Source organism: Ranitomeya variabilis, chromosome 1, assembly GCF_051348905.1.
Source record: "Ranitomeya variabilis isolate aRanVar5 chromosome 1, aRanVar5.hap1, whole genome shotgun sequence".
Taxonomy (NCBI): Eukaryota; Metazoa; Chordata; class Amphibia; order Anura; family Dendrobatidae; genus Ranitomeya; species Ranitomeya variabilis.
In genome coordinates, this window is record NC_135232.1 from 1,146,966,759 (window position 1) to 1,146,989,796 (window position 23,038).

Below are 23,038 nucleotides of genomic sequence, written 5' to 3' on the forward strand. Positions count from 1 at the left end.
TATATACAGAGGTCTCCTGTCCTCACTGTACTCTGCGCTGTACTGATACATTGTATATCTCCTATATACAGAGGCCTCCTGTCCTCGCTGTACTCTGTGCTGTACTGATACATTGTATATCTCCTATATATACAGAGGTCTCCTGTCCTCACTGTGCTCTGTGCTGTACTGATACATTGTATATCTCCTATATATACAGAGGTCTCCTGTCCTCACTGTACTCTGTGCTGTACTGATACATTGTATATCTCCTATATATACAGAGGCCTCCTGTCCTCGCTGTACTCTGTGCTGTACTGATACATTGTATATCTCCTATATATACAGAGGCCTCCTGTCCTCACTGTACTCTGTGCTGTACTGATACATTGTATATCTCCTATATATACAGAGGCCTCCTGTCCTCGCTGTACTCTGTGCTGTACTGATACATTGTATATCTCCTATATATACAGAGGCCTCCTGTCCTCACTGTACTCTGTGCTGTACTGATACATTGTATATCTCCTATATATACAGAGGTCTCCGGTCCTCACTGTACTCTGTGCTGTACTGATACATTGTATATCTCCTATATATACAGAGGCCTCCTGTCCTCGCTGTACTCTGTGCTGTACTGATACATTGTATATCTCCTATATATACAGAGGTCTCCTGTCCTCGCTGTACTCTGTGCTGTACTGATACATTGTATATCTCCTATATATACAGAGGTCTCCTGTCCTCGCTGTACTCTGTGCTGTACTGATACATTGTATATCTCCTATATATACAGAGGCCTCCTGTCCTCGCTGTACTCTGTGCTGTACTGATACATTGTATATCTCCTATATATACAGAGGTCTCCTGTCCTCGCTGTACTCTGTGCCGTACTGATACATTGTATATCTCCTATATATACAGAGGTCTCCGGTCCTCACTGTACTCTGTGCCGTACTGATACATTGTATATCTCCTATATATACAGAGGTCTCCTGTCCTCCCTGTACTCTGTGCTGTACTGATACATTGTATATCTCCTATATATACAGAGGCCTCCTGTCCTCACTGTACTCTGCGCTGTACTGATACATTGTATATCTCCTATATATACAGAGGCCTCCTGTCCTCGCTGTACTCTGCGCTGTACTGATACATTGTATATCTCCTATATATACAGAGGCCTCCTGTCCTCGCTGTACTCTGCGCTGTACTGATACATTGTATATCTCCTATATATACAGAGGTCTCCTGTCCTCACTGTACTCTGTGCTGTACTAATACATTGTATATCTCCTATATATACAGAGGTCTCCTGTCCTCACTGTGCTCTGTGCTGTACTGATACATTGTATATCTCCTATATATACAGAGGCCTCCTGTCCTCGCTGTACTCTGTGCTGTACTGATACATTGTATATCTCCTATATATACAGAGGTCTCCTGTCCTCATTGTACTCTGTGCTGTACTGATACATTGTATATCTCCTATATATACAGAGGTCTCCTGTCCTCCCTGTACTCTGTGCTGTACTGATACATTGTATATCTCCTATATATACAGAGGCCTCCTGTCCTCGCTGTACTCTGTGCTGTACTGATACATTGTATATCTCCTATATATACAGAGGTCTCCTGTCCTCATTGTACTCTGTGCTGTACTGATACATTGTATATCTCCTATATATACAGAGGTCTCCTGTCCTCACTGTACTCTGTGCCGTACTGATACATTGTATATCTCCTATATATACAGAGGTCTCCTGTCCTCCCTGTACTCTGTGCTGTACTGATACATTGTATATCTCCTATATATACAGAGGCCTCCTGTCCTCACTGTGCTCTGTGCTGTACTGATACATTGTATATCTCCTATATATACAGAGGTCTCCTGTCCTCACTGTGCTCTGTGCTGTACTGATACATTGTATATCTCCTATATATACAGAGGTCTCCTGTCCTCACTGTACTCTGTGCTGTATTGATACATTGTATATCTCCTATATATACAGAGGCCTCCTGTCCTCACTGTGCTCTGTGCTGTACTGATACATTGTATATCTCCTATATACAGAGGTCTCCTGTCCTCACTGTACTCTGTGCTGTACTGATACATTGTATATCTCCTATATATACAGAGGTCTCCTGTCCTCACTGTGCTCTGCGCTGTACTGATACATTGTATATCTCCTATATATACAGAGGCCTCCTGTCCTCACTGTACTGTGCTGTACTGATACATTGTATATCTCCTATATATACAGAGGCCTCCTGTCCTCACTGTACTCTGTGCCGTACTGATACATTGTATATCTCCTATATATACAGAGGCCTCCTGTCCTCACTGTACTCTGTGCTGTACTGATACATTGTATATCTCCTATATATACAGAGGTCTCCTGTCCTCCCTGTACTCTGTGCTGTACTGATACATTGTATATCTCCTATATATACAGAGGCCTCCTGTCCTCACTGTACTCTGTGCTGTACTGATACATTGTATATCTCCTATATATACAGAGGTCTCCTGTCCTCGCTGTACTCTGTGCCGTACTGATACATTGTATGTCTCCTATATATACAGAGGCCTCCTGTCCTCACTGTACTCTGTGCTGTACTGATACATTGTATATCTCCTATATATACAGAGGTCTCCTGTCCTCACTGTGCTCTGTGCTGTACTGATACATTGTATATCTCCTATATATACAGAGGTCTCCTGTCATCGCTGTACTCTGTGCTGTACTGATACATTGTATATCTCCTATATACAGAGGCCTCCTGTCCTCACTGTACTCTGTGCCGTACTGATACATTGTATATCTCCCATATATACAGAGGCCTCCTGTCCTCACTGTGCTCTGTGCCGTACTGATACATTGTATATCTCCTATATATACAGAGGTCTCCTGTCCTCACTGTACTCTGTGCTGTACTGATACATTGTATATCTCCTATATACAGAGGCCTCCTGTCCTCGCTGTACTCTGTGCTGTACTGATACATTGTATATCTCCTATATATACAGAGGCCTCCTGTCCTCGCTGTACTCTGTGCTGTACTGATACATTGTATATCTCCTATATATACAGAGGCCTCCTGTCCTCACTGTACTCTGTGTTGTACTGATACATTGTATATCTCCTATATATACAGAGGTCTCCTGTCCTCACTGTACTCTGTGCTGTACTGATACATTGTATATCTCCTATATACAGAGGCCTCCTGTCCTCGCTGTACTCTGTGCTGTACTGATACATTGTATATCTCCTATATATACAGAGGCCTCCTGTCCTCGCTGTACTCTGTGCTGTACTGATACATTGTATATCTCCTATATATACAGAGGCCTCCTGTCCTCACTGTACTCTGTGCTGTACTGATACATTGTATATCTCCTATATATACAGAGGTCTCCTGTTCTCACTGTACTCTGTGCTGTACTGATACATTGTATATCTCCTATATACAGAGGTCTCCTGTCCTCACTGTACTCTGTGCTGTACTGATACATTGTATATCTCCTATATATACAGAGGCCTCCTGTCCTCACTGTACTCTGTGCCGTACTGATACATTGTGTATCTCCTATATATACAGAGGCCTCCTGTCCTCGCTGTACTCTGTGCTGTACTGATACATTGTATATCTCCTATATATACAGAGGCCTCCTGTCGTCGCTGTACTCTGTGCTGTAGTGATACATTGTATATCTCCTATATATACAGAGGCCTCCTGTCCTCACTGTACTCTGTGCTGTACTGATACATTGTATATCTCCTATATATACAGAGGTCTCCTGTCCTCACTGTACTCTGTGCTGTACTGATACATTGTATATCTCCTATATATACAGAGGTATCCTGTCCTCACTGTACTCTGTGCTGTACTGATACATTGTGTATCTCCTATATATACAGAGGCCTCCTGTCCTCGCTGTACTCTGTGCTGTACTGATACATTGTATATCTCCTATATATACAGAGGCCTCCTGTCCTCGCTGTACTCTGTGCTGTACTGATACATTGTATATCTCCTATACATACAGAGGCCTCCTGTCCTCACTGTGCTCTGTGCTGTACTGATAAATTGTATATCTCCTATATATACAGAGGCCTCCTGTCCTCACTGTACTCTGTGCTGTACTGATACATTGTATATCTCCTATATATACAGAGGTCTCCTGTCCTCGCTGTACTCTGTGCCGTACTGATACATTGTATATCTCCTATATATACAGAGGTATCCTGTCCTCACTGTACTCTGTGCTGTACTGATACATTGTGTATCTCCTATATATACAGAGGCCTCCTGTCCTCGCTGTACTCTGTGCTGTACTGATACATTGTATATCTCCTATATATACAGAGGCCTCCTGTCCTCGCTGTACTCTGTGCTGTACTGATACATTGTATATCTCCTATACATACAGAGGCCTCCTGTCCTCACTGTGCTCTGTGCTGTACTGATAAATTGTATATCTCCTATATATACAGAGGCCTCCTGTCCTCACTGTACTCTGTGCTGTACTGATACATTGTCTATCTCCTATATATACAGAGGTTTCCTGTCCTCACTGTACTCTGTGCTGTACTGATACATTGTATGTCTCCTATATATACAGAGGCCTCCTGTCCTCACTGTACTGTGCTGTACTGATACATTGTATATCTCCTATATATACAGAGGTCTCCTGTCCTCACTGTACTCTGTGCTGTACTGATACATTGTATATCTCCTATATATACAGAGGCCTCCTGTCCTCACTGTGCTCTGTGCTGTACTGATACATTGTATATCTCCTATATATACAGAGATCTCCTGTCCTAACTGTACTCTGTGCTGTACTGATACATTGTATATCTCCTATATATACAGAGGTCTCCTGTCCTCGCTGTACTCTGTGCCGTACTGATACATTGTATATCTCCTATATATACAGAGGTATCCTGTCCTCACTGTACTCTGTGCTGTACTGATACATTGTGTATCTCCTATATATACAGAGGCCTCCTGTCCTCGCTGTACTCTGTGCTGTACTGATACATTGTATATCTCCTATATATACAGAGGCCTCCTGTCCTCGCTGTACTCTGTGCTGTACTGATACATTGTATATCTCCTATACATACAGAGGCCTCCTGTCCTCACTGTGCTCTGTGCTGTACTGATACATTGTATATCTCCTATATATACAGAGGCCTCCTGTCCTCACTGTACTCTGTGCTGTACTGATACATTGTCTATCTCCTATATATACAGAGGTTTCCTGTCCTCACTGTACTCTGTGCTGTACTGATACATTGTATGTCTCCTATATATACAGAGGCCTCCTGTCCTCACTGTACTGTGCTGTACTGATACATTGTATATCTCCTATATATACAGAGGTCTCCTGTCCTCACTGTACTCTGTGCTGTACTGATACATTGTATATCTCCTATATATACAGAGGCCTCCTGTCCTCACTGTGCTCTGTGCTGTACTGATACATTGTATATCTCCTATATACAGAGGCCTCCTGTCCTCACTGTACTCTGCGCTGTACTGATACATTGTATATCTCCTATATATACAGAGGTCTCCTGTCCTCACTGTGCTCTGTGCTGTACTGATACATTGTATATCTCCTATATATACAGAGGTCTCCTGTCCTCACTGTGCTCTGTGCTGTACTGATACATTGTATATCTCCTATATATACAGAGGCCTCCTGTCCTCACTGTACTCTGTGCTGTACTGATACATTGTATATCTCCTATATATACAGAGGTCTCCTGTCCTCACTGTGCTCTGTGCTGTACTGATACATTGTATATCTCCTATATATACAGAGGTCTCCTGTCCTCACTGTGCTCTGTGCTGTACTGATACATTGTATATCTCCTATATATACAGAGGCCTCCTGTCCTCACTGTACTCTGTGCTGTACTGATACATTGTATATCTCCTATATATACAGAGGTCTCCGGTCCTCACTGTACTCTGTGCTGTACTGATACATTGTATATCTCCTATATATACAGAGGCCTCCTCTCCTCCCTGTACTCTGTGCTGTACTGATACATTGTATATCTCCTATATATACAGAGGTCTCCTGTCCTCACTGTACTCTGTGCTGTACTGATACATTGTATATCTCCTATATATACAGAGGTGTCCTGTCCTCACTGTACTCTGTGCTGTACTGATACATTGTATATCTCCTATATATACAGAGGCCTCCTGTCCTCACTGTGCTCTGTGCTGTACTGATACATTGTATATCTCCTATATATACAGAGGCCTCCTGTCCTCACTGTACTCTGTGCTGTACTGATACATTGTATATCTCCTATATATACAGAGGCCTCCTGTCCTCACTGTGCTCTGTGCTGTACTGATACATTGTATATCTCCTATATATACAGAGGCCTCCTGTCCTCACTGTGCTCTGTGCTGTACTGATACATTGTATATCTCCTATATATACAGAGGTCTCCTGTCCTCACTGTACTCTGTGCTGTACTGATACATTGTATATCTCCTATATATACAGAGGTCTCCTGTCCTCGCTGTACTCTGTGCTGTACTGATACATTGTATATCTCCTATATATACAGAGGTCTCCTGTCCTCACTGTACTCTGTGCTGTACTGATACATTGTATATCTCCTATATATACAGAGGTCTCTTGTCCTCACTGTACTCTGTGCTGTACTGATACATTGTATATCTCCTATATATACAGAGGTCTCCTGTCCTCACTGTACTCTGTGCTGTACTGATACATTGTATATCTCCTATATATACAGAGGTCTCCTGTCCTCACTGTACTCTGTGCTGTACTGATACATTGTATATCTCCTATATATACAGAGGCCTCCTGTCCTCGCTGTACTCTGTTCTGTACTGATACATTGTATATCTCCTATATATACAGAGGCCTCCTGTCCTCACTGTACTCTGTGCTGTACTGATACATTGTATATCTCCTATATATACAGAGGTCTCCTGTCCTCACTGTACTCTGTGCTGTACTGATACATTGTATATCTCCTATATATACAGAGGCCTCCTGTCCTCGCTGTACTCTGCACTGTACTGATACATTGTATATCTCCTATATATACAGAGGTCTCCTGTCCTCGCTGTACTCTGTGCTGTACTGATACATTGTATATCTCCTATATATACAGAGGCCTCCTGTCCTCACTGTACTCTGTGCTGTACTGATACATTGTATATCTCCTATATACAGAGGTCTCCTGTCCTCACTGTACTCTGTGCTGTACTGATACATTGTATATCTCCTATATACAGAGGTCTCCTGTCCTCACTGTACTCTGTGCTGTACTGATACATTGTATATCTCCTATATATACAGAGGCCTCCTGTCCTCACTGTACTCTGTGCCGTACTGATACATTGTGTATCTCCTATATATACAGAGGCCTCCTGTCCTCACTGTACTCTGTGCTGTACTGATACATTGTATATCTCCTATATATACAGAGGCCTCCTGTCCTCACTGTACTCTGCGCTGTACTGATACATTATATATCTCCTATATATACAGAGGCCTCCTGTCCTCGCTGTACTCTGTGCTGTACTGATACATTGTATATCTCCTATATATACAGAGGCCTCCTGTCCTCACTGTACTCTGTGCTGTACTGATACATTGTATATCTCCTATATATACAGAGGTCTCCTGTCCTCACTGTACTCTGTGCTGTACTGATACATTGTATATCTCCTATATATACAGAGGCCTCCTGTCCTCACTGTGCTCTGTGCTGTACTGATACATTGTATATCTCCTATATACAGAGGCCTCCTGTCCTCACTGTACTCTGTGCTGTACTGATACATTGTATATCTCCTATATATACAGAGGCCTCCTGTCCTCACTGTACTCTGTGCTGTACTGATACATTGTATATCTCCTATATATACAGAGGCCTCCTCTCCTCCCTGTACTCTGTGCTGTACTGATACATTGTATATCTCCTATATATACAGAGGCCTCCTGTCCTCACTGTACTCTGCGCTGTACTGATACATTGTATATCTCCTATATATACAGAGGCCTCCTGTCCTCACTGTACTCTGTGCTGTACTGATACATTGTATATCTCCTATATATACAGAGGTCTCCGGTCCTCACTGTACTCTGTGCTGTACTGATACATTGTATATCTCCTATATATACAGAGGCCTCCTGTCCTCCCTGTACTCTGTGCTGTACTGATACATTGTATATCTCCTATATATACAGAGGCCTCCTGTCCTCCCTGTACTCTGTGCTGTACTGATACATTGTATATCTCCTATATATACAGAGGCCTCCTGTCCTCCCTGTACTCTGTGCTGTACTGACACATTGTATATCTCCTATATATACAGAGGCCTCCTGTCCTCACTGTGCTCTGTGCTGTACTGATACATTGTATATCTCCTATATATACAGAGGTCTCCTGTCCTCACTGTACTCTGTGCTGTACTGATACATTGTATATCTCCTATATATACAGAGGTCTCCTGTCCTCGCTGTACTCTGTGCTGTACTGATACATTGTATATCTCCTATATATACAGAGGTCTCCTGTCCTCACTGTACTCTGTGCTGTACTGATACATTGTATATCTCCTATATATACAGAGGTCTCTTGTCCTCACTGTACTCTGTGCTGTACTGATACATTGTATATCTCCTATATATACAGAGGTCTCCTGTCCTCACTGTACTCTGTGCTGTACTGATACATTGTATATCTCCTATATATACAGAGGTCTCCTGTCCTCACTGTACTCTGTGCTGTACTGATACATTGTATATCTCCTATATATACAGAGGCCTCCTGTCCTCGCTGTACTCTGTTCTGTACTGATACATTGTATATCTCCTATATATACAGAGGCCTCCTGTCCTCACTGTACTCTGTGCTGTACTGATACATTGTATATCTCCTATATATACAGAGGTCTCCTGTCCTCACTGTACTCTGTGCTGTACTGATACATTGTATATCTCCTATATATACAGAGGCCTCCTGTCCTCGCTGTACTCTGCACTGTACTGATACATTGTATATCTCCTATATATACAGAGGTCTCCTGTCCTCGCTGTACTCTGTGCTGTACTGATACATTGTATATCTCCTATATATACAGAGGCCTCCTGTCCTCACTGTACTCTGTGCTGTACTGATACATTGTATATCTCCTATATACAGAGGTCTCCTGTCCTCACTGTACTCTGTGCTGTACTGATACATTGTATATCTCCTATATACAGAGGTCTCCTGTCCTCACTGTACTCTGTGCTGTACTGATACATTGTATATCTCCTATATATACAGAGGCCTCCTGTCCTCACTGTACTCTGTGCCGTACTGATACATTGTGTATCTCCTATATATACAGAGGCCTCCTGTCCTCACTGTACTCTGTGCTGTACTGATACATTGTATATCTCCTATATATACAGAGGCCTCCTGTCCTCACTGTACTCTGCGCTGTACTGATACATTATATATCTCCTATATATACAGAGGCCTCCTGTCCTCGCTGTACTCTGTGCTGTACTGATACATTGTATATCTCCTATATATACAGAGGCCTCCTGTCCTCACTGTACTCTGTGCTGTACTGATACATTGTATATCTCCTATATATACAGAGGTCTCCTGTCCTCACTGTACTCTGTGCTGTACTGATACATTGTATATCTCCTATATATACAGAGGCCTCCTGTCCTCACTGTGCTCTGTGCTGTACTGATACATTGTATATCTCCTATATACAGAGGCCTCCTGTCCTCACTGTACTCTGTGCTGTACTGATACATTGTATATCTCCTATATATACAGAGGCCTCCTGTCCTCACTGTACTCTGTGCTGTACTGATACATTGTATATCTCCTATATATACAGAGGCCTCCTCTCCTCCCTGTACTCTGTGCTGTACTGATACATTGTATATCTCCTATATATACAGAGGCCTCCTGTCCTCACTGTACTCTGCGCTGTACTGATACATTGTATATCTCCTATATATACAGAGGCCTCCTGTCCTCACTGTACTCTGTGCTGTACTGATACATTGTATATCTCCTATATATACAGAGGTCTCCGGTCCTCACTGTACTCTGTGCTGTACTGATACATTGTATATCTCCTATATATACAGAGGCCTCCTGTCCTCCCTGTACTCTGTGCTGTACTGATACATTGTATATCTCCTATATATACAGAGGCCTCCTGTCCTCCCTGTACTCTGTGCTGTACTGATACATTGTATATCTCCTATATATACAGAGGCCTCCTGTCCTCCCTGTACTCTGTGCTGTACTGACACATTGTATATCTCCTATATATACAGAGGCCTCCTGTCCTCACTGTACTCTGTGCTGTACTGATACATTGTATATCTCCTATATATACAGAGGCCTCCTGTCCTCCCTGTACTCTGTGCTGTACTGATACATTGTATATCTCCTATATATACAGAGGTCTCCTGTCCTCACTGTACTCTGTGCTGTACTGATACATTGAGGTCTCCGGTCCTCACTGTACTCTGTGCTGTACTGATACATTGTATATCTCCTATATATACAGAGGTCTCCTGTCCTCCCTGTACTCTGTGCTGTACTGATACATTGTATATCTCCTATATATACAGAGGCCTCCTGTCCTCACTGTACTCTGTGCTGTACTGATACATTGTATATCTCCTATATATACAGAGGTCTCCGGTCCTCACTGTACTCTGTGCTGTACTGATACATTGTATATCTCCTATATATACAGAGGTCTCCTGTCCTCCCTGTACTCTGTGCTGTACTGATACATTGTATATCTCCTATATATACAGAGGCCTCCTGTCCTCACTGTGCTCTGTGCTGTACTGATACATTATATATCTCCTATATATACAGAGGTCTCCTGTCCTCACTGTACTCTGCGCTGTACTGATACATTGTATATCTCCTATATATACAGAGGCCTCCTGTCCTCACTGTGCTCTGTGCTGTACTGATACATTGTACATCTCCTATATATACAGAGGTCTCCTGTCCTCACTGTACTCTGTGCTGTACTGATACATTGTATATCTCCTATATATACAGAGGCCTCCTGTCCTCACTGTACTCTGTGCTGTACTGATACATTGTATATCTCCTATATATACAGAGGCCTCCTGTCCTCACTGTACTCTGTGCTGTACTGATACATTGTATATCTCCTATATATACAGAGGCCTCCTGTCCTCACTGTACTCTGCACTATACTGATACATTGTATATCTCCTATATATACAGAGGCCTCCTGTCCTCACTGTGCTCTGTGCTGTACTGATACATTGTATATCTCCTATATATACAGAGGCCTCCTGTCCTCACTGTACTCTGTGCTGTACTGATACATTGTATATCTCCTATATATACAGAGGTCTCCTGTCCTCACTGTACTCTGCGCTGTACTGATACATTGTATATCTCCTATATATACAGAGGTGTCCTGTCCTCACTGTACTCTGTGCTGTACTGATACATTGTATATCTCCTATATATACAGAGGCCTCCTGTCCTCACTGTGCTCTGTGCTGTACTGATACATTGTATATCTCCTATATATACAGAGGCCTCCTGTCCTCACTGTACTCTGTGCTGTACTGATACATTGTATATCTCCTATATATACAGAGGTCTCCTGTCCTCACTGTACTCTGTGCTGTACTGATACATTGTATATCTCCTATATATACAGAGGCCTCCTGTCCTCACTGTACTCTGTGCCGTACTGATACATTGTATATCTCCTATATATACAGAGGCCTCCTGTCCTCACTGTGCTCTGTGCTGTACTGATACATTGTATATCTCCTATATATACCGAGGCCTCCTGTCCTCGCTGTACTCTGTGCTGTACTGATACATTGTATATCTCCTATATATACAGAGGTCTCCTGTCCTCACTGTACTCTGTGCTGTACTGATACATTGTATATCTCCTATATATACAGAGGCCTTCTGTCCTCACTGTGCTCTGTGCTGTACTGATACATAGTATATCTCCTATATATACAGAGATCTCCTGTCCTCACTGTACTCTGTGCTGTACTGATACATTGTATATCTCCTATATATACAGAGGCCTTCTGTCCTCACTGTGCTCTGTGCTGTACTGATACATAGTATATCTCCTATATATACAAAGGTCTCCTGTCCTCACTGTACTCTGTGCTGTACTGATACATTGTATATCTCCTACATATACAGAGGCCTCCTGTCCTCGCTGTACTCTGCGCTGTACTGATACATTGTATATCTCCTATATATACAGAGGCCTCCTGTCCTCACTGTACTCTGCGCTGTACTGATACATTGTATATCTCCTATATATACAGAGGTCTCCTGTCCTCACTGTACTCTGTGCCGTACTGATACATTGTATATCTCCTATATATACAGAGGTCTCCTGTCCTCGCTGTACTCTGCGCTGTACTGATACATTGTATATCTCCTATATATACAGAGGTCTCCTGTCCTCGCTGTACTCTGCGCTGTACTGATACATTGTATATCTCCTATATATACAGAGGCCTCCTGTCCTCGCTGTACTCTGTGCTGTACTGATACATTGTATATCTCTTATATATACAGAGGTCTCCTGTCCTCGCTGTACTCTGTGCTGTACTGATACATTGTATATCTCCTATATATACAGAGGTCACCTGTCCTCACTGTACTCTGTGCTGTACTGATACATTGTATATCTCCTATATATACAGAGGTCTCCTGTCCTCGCTGTACTCTGTGCTGTACTGATACATTGTATATCTCCTATATATACAGAGGCCTCCTGTCCTCACTGTGCTCTGTGCTGTACTGATACATTATATATCTCCTATATACAGAGGCCTCCTGTCCTCGCTGTACTCTGTGCTGTACTGATACATTATATATCTCCTATATACAGAGGCCTCCTGTCCTCACTGTACTCTGTGCTGTACTGATACATTGTATATCTCCTATATATACAGAGGTCACCTGTCCTCACTGTACTCTGCGCTGTACTGATACATTGTATATCTCCTATATATACAGAGGTCTTCTGTCCTCGCTGTACTCTGTGCTGTACTGATACATTGTATATCTCTTATATATACAGAGGCCTCCTGTCCTCACTGTACTCTGTGCTGTACTGATACATTGTAAATCTCCTATATATACAGAGGTCTCCGGTCCTCACTGTACTCTGTGCTGTACTGATACATTGTATATCTCCTATATATACAGAGGCCTCCTGTCCTCACTGTACTCTGTGCTGTACTGATACATTGTATATCTCCTATATATACAGAGGCCTCCTGTCCTCTCTGTACTCTGTGCTGTACTGATACATTGTATATCTCCTATATATACAGAGGTCTCCTGTCCTCGCTGTACTCTGTGCTATACTGATACATTGTATATCTCCTATATATACAGAGGCCTCCTGTCCTCACTGTACTCTGTGCTGTACTGATACATTGTATATCTCCTATATATACAGAGGCCTCCTGTCCTCACTGTACTCTGTGCTGTACTGATACATTGTATATCTCCTATATATACAGAGGTCTCCTGTCCTCACTGTACTCTGCGCTGTACTGATACATTTTATATCTCCTATATATACAGAGGTCTCCTGTCCTCGCTGTACTCTGTGCTGTACTGATACATTGTATATCTCCTATATATACAGAGGCCTCCTGTCCTCACTGTACTCTGTGCTGTACTGATACATTGTATATCTCCTATATATACAGAGGCCTCCTGTCCTCACTGTACTCTGTGCTGTACTGATACATTGTATATCTCCTATATATACAGAGGTCTCCTGTCCTCACTGTGCTCTGTGCTGTACTGATACATTGTATATCTCCTATATATACAGAGGTCTCCTGTCCTCACTGTACTCTGCGCTGTACTGATACATTGTATATCTCCTATATATACAGAGGTCTCCTGTCCTCACTGTACTCTGTGCTGTACTGATACATTGTATATCTCCTATTGTCACGATATGGTATGAAATATCATAAGTTAGTTTTCTTGCTAGCATGCGGGGGCTAAACCCCCCCCCTCTCTCTGGTTCTCTTTCTTTCCCTGTGTTTCTATCTGTCTGTGTAGAAGATCTTGCCTTGTGGGGGAGTTTTATTGACGAAAGGTATTTACGACTAGCATAGCTGCAAGAGAAATTTGTGTTAGCAGGAACTGTTAGAGAAACTTCTAGAACACAGGGAAGGAAAGAGAACCAGAGAGAGGGGGGGGGTTTAGCCCCCGCATGCTAGCAAGAAATATGTCACGATTCACACCGTGACTGTCAAGATCCCTCAGCCGCTGCCCACAATATGTCACGGATTGGGGTGACTTTAAACCAACAGACGGCTATCACATGTGCAGGGGGCTTATCCCAGGTATCCCTCCACTGCCACAATGTGATGAAAAAACACACACGAGGCTATTGACCTCTTAGTTTACAGCAGGGGCTTATTCTAGGTATCCCACTGCTCTTCAATATACCATGAACTGCAGGGATTTGTGTCTATCCCGCTTACAGTTCCACTTAACACTTGCAGCTCTCTGGCGCCCCCCTTACTCTCAGGTCAGATTAGGTACTGCACCTGGGGTAATTAGTCGCCAGAAACGCTGCCTGCTATGTACTGGCTATTGGGAACACTGCAGCGATGCGATAACTACTCCCACTCAGGCAGGAACAATAATTATCAAGCCGCAGTCGCTACAGGGACCCCCAAAAGCCGGCACACGGTCGCTGCCACCAGCTCCAATTGAAGGGGTCTGGAGCAAACCCCCAAAAACAGTAGCGTAATTCCCTTCAGAGACAGGGTACGGATTTAGAGCAGGAAGGACGAACTAGTATTAAATATGATACCCCATAAATGATTTTTAGGCAGTGTTTATAAAATATTTTACAAAGATGTTACAAATGAGACAATTGCAAATATGTACAAGGTAATTATGAAAATAAAAGGATTAAATGAAGAAAAGGTAACACTCACATATTCTCAGATCATTGCATTGCAGGCAACAGGCTTAGGAGAGCTTTCCATCTATCCCAGTGCATTTGCACTCGCAGTCTGGTCGCTTCAGGTAAAAACTCACAACTCTGCTCTCTTGGATGCCTGCCAGCACTTAAAACCTACAGTCTGTGACCTCACAGAAAGGGCTTGGTTTTCCAACTCCTCCTACCTCTTCGGTTTCACTAACTGGGCATTAAATATATCTGATGCCCGTAACTTCGCTACAGAACATAAAATAATCGCACCATACCCATCGTTCATCTCATAGTATCGTGGGCATTCCGATGAGATCAAATATGTCCTATTTGTCACGCACACTGACAGAGAAATCCCTACCTCTGTACCAGATGGAGCTACAAGCCTGTGATTAGAGTGATGCGTAGATCCTCCGAGTGTGATTATGACGATATATTTTGGTGTTCGTAACTTAAACGGTTTGCATAATATCTTCCAAAAACAGAACAAAGACCTTCCCTGCGTTCTAGAAGTTTCTCTAACAGTTCCTGCTAACACAAATTTCTCTTGCAGCTATGCTAGTCGTAAATACCTTTCGTCAATAAAACTCCCCCACAAGGCAAGCTCTTCTACACAGACAGATAGAAACACAGGGAAGGAAAGAGAACCAGAGAGAGGGGGGGGGTTTAGCCCCCGCATGCTAGCAAGAAAACTAACTTATGATATTTCATACCATATCGTGACACCTCCCCCTTTTGGCGTGCGCTACGGCGGCAGGACCTCTCGGTATGCCTCCATGCGCACCTCCGTGGGTTCACCCTGGCGGGAGAGTCCATCTGCATTACCATGCTCTTTGCCCGCTTTGTGTTTAACGGTGAAGTCAAATTGCTGAAGGGCAAGGCTCCAGCGTAGCAACCTGCCATTGGTTCCACACATGGTGCTTAGCCAGCGCAGAGGGTTGTGGTCGGTCACCACAGTGAAGGTGCGACCGTACAAGTAGGGCTGCAAGCGCTGCAGGGCCCAGACTATGGCCAGGCACTCCTTCTCAATGGTGGAGTAGGCCACTTCCCTCGGCAAAAGTTTCCGGCTCAGGTACAACACGGGGTGCTCTTGGTCCTCCGAGTCAACCTGGCTGAGCACAGCACCAAGGCCAAACTCACTGGCGTCAGTCTGTACCAAGAACGGTCGACTGCTGTCGACGGCTTTCAACACAGGGGCGTTGCACAGTGCTGTTTTCAACGCCTGGAAGGCCCCCTCACAGCCATCTGTCCAGTTGACGATGTGGGGTAGCTTCTTCCTGGTGAGGTCCGTCAAAGGTTTTGCCAGGCTACTATAGTGCTGCACGAAGCGCCTATAGTACCCTGCAGTGCCCAGGAAGGACATCACCTGTTTCTTGTTCCTGGGAGTGGGCCAGTTCACGATCACGCCCACTTTGTCAGGCTCCGGTTTCAGGGTGCCTCCGCCTACCCGGTGCCCCAGGTAGTGAACCTCCCTCATGCCCATCTGGCACTTTCCCGGCTTGATGGTCAGTCCTGCTCGGTGAATTCGCCCGAGCACCTCCTCGAGATGCTGCAGGTGTTCATCCCAGGAGGGACTGAAGATGGCAATGTCATCTAAGTACGCCACAGCGTACTTCTCCAGTCCCTGAAGCAGGAGATTGACCATCCGCTGGAAAGTGGCAAGGGCATTCTTCATGCCGAAGGGCATGACCGTGGACTCGTACAGTCCAAAGGGTGTGATAAAGGCGGACTTCTCCTGCGCCTCGGGGCTCAGGGGAATCTGCCAGTATCCGCGACTCAGATCCATTATTGTCAGGTATTCTGCGCCAGCTAACTTCTCAAGCAGCTCCTCGATGCGCGGCATTGGGTGCGCGTCAGAGGCTGTAATGGCGTTGAGCCCCCTGTAGTCCACGCAGAACCGGGTGGTCCGGTCCTTCTTTGGCACGAGAACTACAGGTGAGGCCCACGCGCTCTTTGACCGTCGAATCACCCCCAGCTGTAACATCTCATCGATCTCCTGGCGCATAATCTGCTGCACCTGGTCAGAGATCCGATAGGGTGTTCGCCGTAGTGGGGCGTGATTCCCGGTGTCCACCTCATGGACCGCTAACTCAGTCCTTCCAGGCCGGTTGGAGAACACGACCCGGAAGGGTTCCAGTGTGGTTTGCAACTGCAACCGCTGTGGTTCATCTAGCGAGGCGCTCACCTCCACGTCCTCAATGGACCCACGGGCCTTGGCTTGGGCCAGCATGTCCAGGAGGGTGTCTTCCTCCCCGTCTTCGGGTAAGCTGCAGACCGGTAGGACGAAAGGTTCACGTTCGTGATGAGCCTTCATCATGTTGACGTGAAAGGCCTTTCGCCTACCCCGAGTGTGGTCAAGCGTGACCACATAGGTGACCGGGTTGAGCTGTTGGTGGACGACGTACGGGCCCTCCCAGGCTGCCTGAAGCTTATCCGTTGGTACAGGAACCAGCACCCACACCTTTTGTGATTCTCCGGGTACTGTCTCCCGGTACAACCTTCCTCCTTCCCAGAACACCTTCTCCTTATCAGTCTCGGAGAATGACGTCCCGGCGAGTTGTCTCAAACTCTCTAGGCTCGCATCTGTGTGCAGAGCGGCCTGAAACTCCTGGCTAGGGGAAGCCAGAAGCGACGTCAGGGTCCCTTGCCCACGGGAGCCCTCTGGGACCTGCACTGGGTCCACCTCTGGTTCAGTCACACTGATGACTGAGGAGGGTCCGGAAGGCAGACAGGTATCTGCGTTCCGGGCACTCTGACTGCGGGTGACAGCAGCTACGTAGGCTGTCTCCCCGGGGGTTTCTACAGACCCATCAGCTGACGCTGCTATGGGCTCTACCTCCCCATCCTCCCCCATTACCTCAGGAGCATTGCTACTTAGGGGCCAGTTACCTTCCTCGGTGGCACTGGTCAATTTCATGGCGTCACCTGTCTCACAGTTCCCATGTATCTCCCCATTTCTTGTAGCACCGACACTTGCCCCTGCTAGGGGTTCCTCAGCCGTCTCACTCCGCAGAGCAACGTGGCTGAGCACTCCTGTACCTATGGACACATCAACTTTTACAGAAACATCATTATCAGATACAGTTGGCACAGGTACAACATTTTCACCATCAATCCTAGGGAAAAATTGGTTAGCAGATGCATCACTACAAGATAAAGCATGGTCAGGTAACACATGCGATTTCCCATCATCATCATCATCATCAGGGTTAACGTTACCCTTATTAGCAGATTGGGGAGGGGTGTCAGGGACGTAGTATGCAAACAACCTCCCCAAATCAGTCCCCAACAAAACATCAGTGGGCAAATTATCAGACAGCCCCACTTCTTTCACCCCGCTCCCGGCACCCCAATCAATAAAAACCCGGGCCATCGGTAAGGGACAGCTGATGCCCCCAATCCCAGTGACAGTTAGGGTTTTCCCCGGAATGATTTCTTCAGGGGCCGCCAGTTCGGGTCGGATGAGGGTTCGTTCAGCCCCGGTGTCCTTGAGGCCGGTAGCAACACGACCTCCCACAGTGACGGGCTGTACGTTGTCACACACCCTCCCAACCACACCACCCACCAAAAGAACGGCTGCATTAGGCCCTGGGGCCTGGGATGAGGGGTTCTTCTGCTTGGCTTGACATTGGTGACTGAGGTGTCCAGTCTGCCTGCAGTGGTAACACTGGCGAAGTTCGGTGGTAGGCCTGGTGCTGTTGGCCACGGGGACAGGACCTCTGGTGTGTTGGCTGGCAGGGGTACCGACGTTGGCTGCAGGCTTACCCCCTCTCCAGCTGGTGGTGACTGGCTTCCGCACTTCCGATCTACGGTTGGCCTCATAGGCATCGGCAATCTGCGCTGCTTTCGTCACATCGTTGGGTTCTCTGTCCATCACGAACTGTCGCACTTCAGTTGGGCAAAGACGGAAGAACTGGTCTTTGATCATCAGGTCTCGCAGCTGTGCAAAGGTGGTCACTGACAGTCCTTGGGTCCACTGGTCAAAGTGGGTCCCCAGTCTATGCACCACATCACTGTAACTGTCGTGTGGGCCACGTAGGAGGGTCCGAAACTTTTTACGGTACACCTCGGGTGTAAGCTGGTACTTGGCTATCAGAGCCTGCTTGATGGCCTCATAGTCACCATCTTGTTCTTGAGGGAGTGCAGCAAACGCTTCCAGAGCTTTTCCTCTCAGCCCTGGTGTCAGGTACCGTGCCCATTCTTGTGTAGGCAGCTGGTACTGCCTGCAGGCTTTCTCAAAGGCCCGCAGAAAAGTGTCCAAGTCCCCATCCTTTTCCATAACAGGAAAGTGGTCGGGCCGGGGCTTTGGTGTCTGAGCGCTGCTGGGCTCACGACTGGACTGGGACGACCCCTGCATTTGCAGTCGGGCCATCTGCAGCTGGTACTCCCGCTGCGCTTGGGCCTCTCGCTCGGCTCTCTCAGCCTCTCGCTCGGCTCTCTCTTGGTATTGCTGGATCAGCTGCAGACGTCGGTCCAGGTCATCTGCGGGGCATTGTTGCAGAGCCAGCTGCAGGAGGAGGTCTGCACCCCCCTGGTTGCCAGTAGGGCCCGTATTCAGTGGTTGGACCTCTGCTGCAGCACCATGTTCGCTTGTGCCGGCTTCTGCGGCCTCTGGGCTCTGTGGCCTGGCTTGGTCTGCTTCACATTGCACCAGTTCAGCGACCATTTGAGCCTTGGTTTTGTTTGTACAGTCAATCTGCTGTGACATGCACAACGCCATAAGAGTGTCCTTGGACTGCTTCTTATAAAAGGTTTCTCCCAGCACAACCATGGTTGCCAAATAAAAGATAGGATAGAAAAACGAAGAAAAAGGGAGGGGATAATTACCAGTACACAATTGTCTCACAACTAATAAACACTGAGTTCGTTCTCCAAACTTATTTGCGCAGAGTTCTCGCAAGAAGTTTCTGCAAGTTTTTAGTGAGAGGAATGATTGCTCAAACCAAATCACTAATGCTCTAATATCCCACCGCCTTGCCACCAATATGTCACGATTCACACCGTGACTGTCAAGATCCCTCAGCCGCTGCCCACAATATGTCACGGATTGGGGTGACTTTAAACCAACAGACGGCTATCACATGTGCAGGGGGCTTATCCCAGGTATCCCTCCACTGCCACAATGTGATGAAAAAACACACACGAGGCTATTGACCTCTTAGTTTACAGCAGGGGCTTATTCTAGGTATCCCACTGCTCTTCAATATACCATGAACTGCAGGGATTTGTGTCTATCCCGCTTACAGTTCCACTTAACACTTGCAGCTCTCTGGCGCCCCCCTTACTCTCAGGTCAGATTAGGTACTGCACCTGGGGTAATTAGTCGCCAGAAACGCTGCCTGCTATGTACTGGCTATTGGGAACACTGCAGCGATGCGATAACTACTCCCACTCAGGCAGGAACAATAATTATCAAGCCGCAGTCGCTACAGGGACCCCCAAAAGCCGGCACACGGTCGCTGCCACCAGCTCCAATTGAAGGGGTCTGGAGCAAACCCCCAAAAACAGTAGCGTAATTCCCTTCAGAGACAGGGTACGGATTTAGAGCAGGAAGGACGAACTAGTATTAAATATGATACCCCATAAATGATTTTTAGGCAGTGTTTATAAAATATTTTACAAAGATGTTACAAATGAGACAATTGCAAATATGTACAAGGTAATTATGAAAATAAAATGATTAAATGAAGAAAAGGTAACACTCACATATTCTCAGATCATTGCATTGCAGGCAACAGGCTTAGGAGAGCTTTCCATCTATCCCAGTGCATTTGCACTCGCAGTCTGGTCGCTTCAGGTAAAAACTCACAACTCTGCTCTCTTGGATGCCTGCCAGCACTTAAAACCTACAGTCTGTGACCTCACAGAAAGGGCTTGGTTTTCCAACTCCTCCTACCTCTTCGGTTTCACTAACTGGGCATTAAATATATCTGATGCCCGTAACTTCGCTACAGAACATAAAATAATCGCACCATACCCATCGTTCATCTCATAGTATCGTGGGCATTCCGATGAGATCAAATATGTCCTATTTGTCACGCACACTGACAGAGAAATCCCTACCTCTGTACCAGATGGAGCTACAAGCCTGTGATTAGAGTGATGCGTAGATCCTCCGAGTGTGATTATGACGATATATTTTGGTGTTCGTAACTTAAACGGTTTGCATAATATCTTCCAAAAACAGAACAAAGACCTTCCCTGCGTTCTAGAAGTTTCTCTAACAGTTCCTGCTAACACAAATTTCTCTTGCAGCTATGCTAGTCGTAAATACCTTTCGTCAATAAAACTCCCCCACAAGGCAAGCTCTTCTACACAGACAGATAGAAACACAGGGAAGGAAAGAGAACCAGAGAGAGGGGGGGGTTTAGCCCCCGCATGCTAGCAAGAAAACTAACTTATGATATTTCATACCATATCGTGACACCTATATATACAGAGGTCTCCTGTCCTCACTGTGCTCTGTGCCGTACTGATACATTGTATATCTCCTATATATACAGAGGCCTCCTGTCCTCACTGTACTCTGTGCTGTACTGATACATTGTATATCTCCTATATATACAGAGGCCTCCTGTCCTCACTGTACTCTGCGCTGTACTGATACATTGTATATCTCCTATATATACAGAGGTCTCCTGTCCTCACTGTACTCTGCACTGTACTGATACATTGTATATCTCCTATATATACAGAGGTCTCCTGTCCTCACTGTACTCTGCGCTGTACTGATACATTGTATATCTCCTATATATACAGAGGTCTCCTGTCCTCACTGTACTCTGCGCTGTACTGATACATTGTATATCTCCTATATATACAGAGGCCTCCTGTCCTCACTGTACTCTGTGCTGTACTGATACATTGTATATCTCCTATATATACAGAGGCCTCCTGTCCTCACTGTACTCTGCGCTGTACTGATACATTGTATATCTCCTATATATACAGAGGTCTCCTGTCCTCACTGTACTCTGCGCTGTACTGATACATTGTATATCTCCTATATATACAGAGGTCTCCTGTCCTCACTGTACTCTGTGCTGTACTGATACATTGTTTATCTCCTATATATACAGAGGTCTCCTGTCCTCACTGTACTCTGTGCTGTACTGATACATTGTATATCTCCTATATATACAGAGGCCTCCTGTCCTCACAGTACTCTGTGCTGTACTGATACATTGTATATCTCCTATATATACAGAGGTCTCCTGTCCTCACTGTACTCTGTGCTGTACTGATACATTGTATATCTCCTATATATACAGAGGTCTCCTGTCCTCGCTGTACTCTGCGCTGTACTGATACATTGTATATCTCCTATATATACAGAGGTCTCCTGTCCTCGCTGTACTCTGTGCTGTACTGATACATTGTATATCTCCTATATATACAGAGGCCTCCTGTCCTCACTGTACTCTGTGCTGTACTGATACATTGTATATCTCCTATATATACAGAGGTCACCTGTCCTCACTGTACTCTGTGCTGTACTGATACATTGTATATCTCCTATATATACAGAGGTCTCCTGTCCTCGCTGTACTCTGTGCTGTACTGATACATTGTATATCTCCTATATATACAGAGGCCTCCTGTCCTCACTGTACTCTGTGCTGTACTGATACATTGTATATCTCCTATATATACAGAGGTCACCTGTCCTCACTGTACTCTGTGCTGTACTGATACATTGTATATCTCCTATATATACAGAGGTCTCCTGTCCTCCCTGTACTCTGTGCTGTACTGATACATTGTATATCTCCTATATATACAGAGGTCTCCTGTCCTTGCTATACTCTGCGCTGTACTGATACATTGTATATCTCCTATATATAGAGAGGTCTCTGGTCCTCACTGTGCTCTGTGCTGTACTGATACATTGTATATCTCCTATATATACAGAGGTCTCCTGTCCTCGCTGTACTCTGTGCTGTACTGATACATTGTATATCTCCTATATATACAGAGGCCTCCTGTCCTCACTGTACTCTGTGCTGTACTG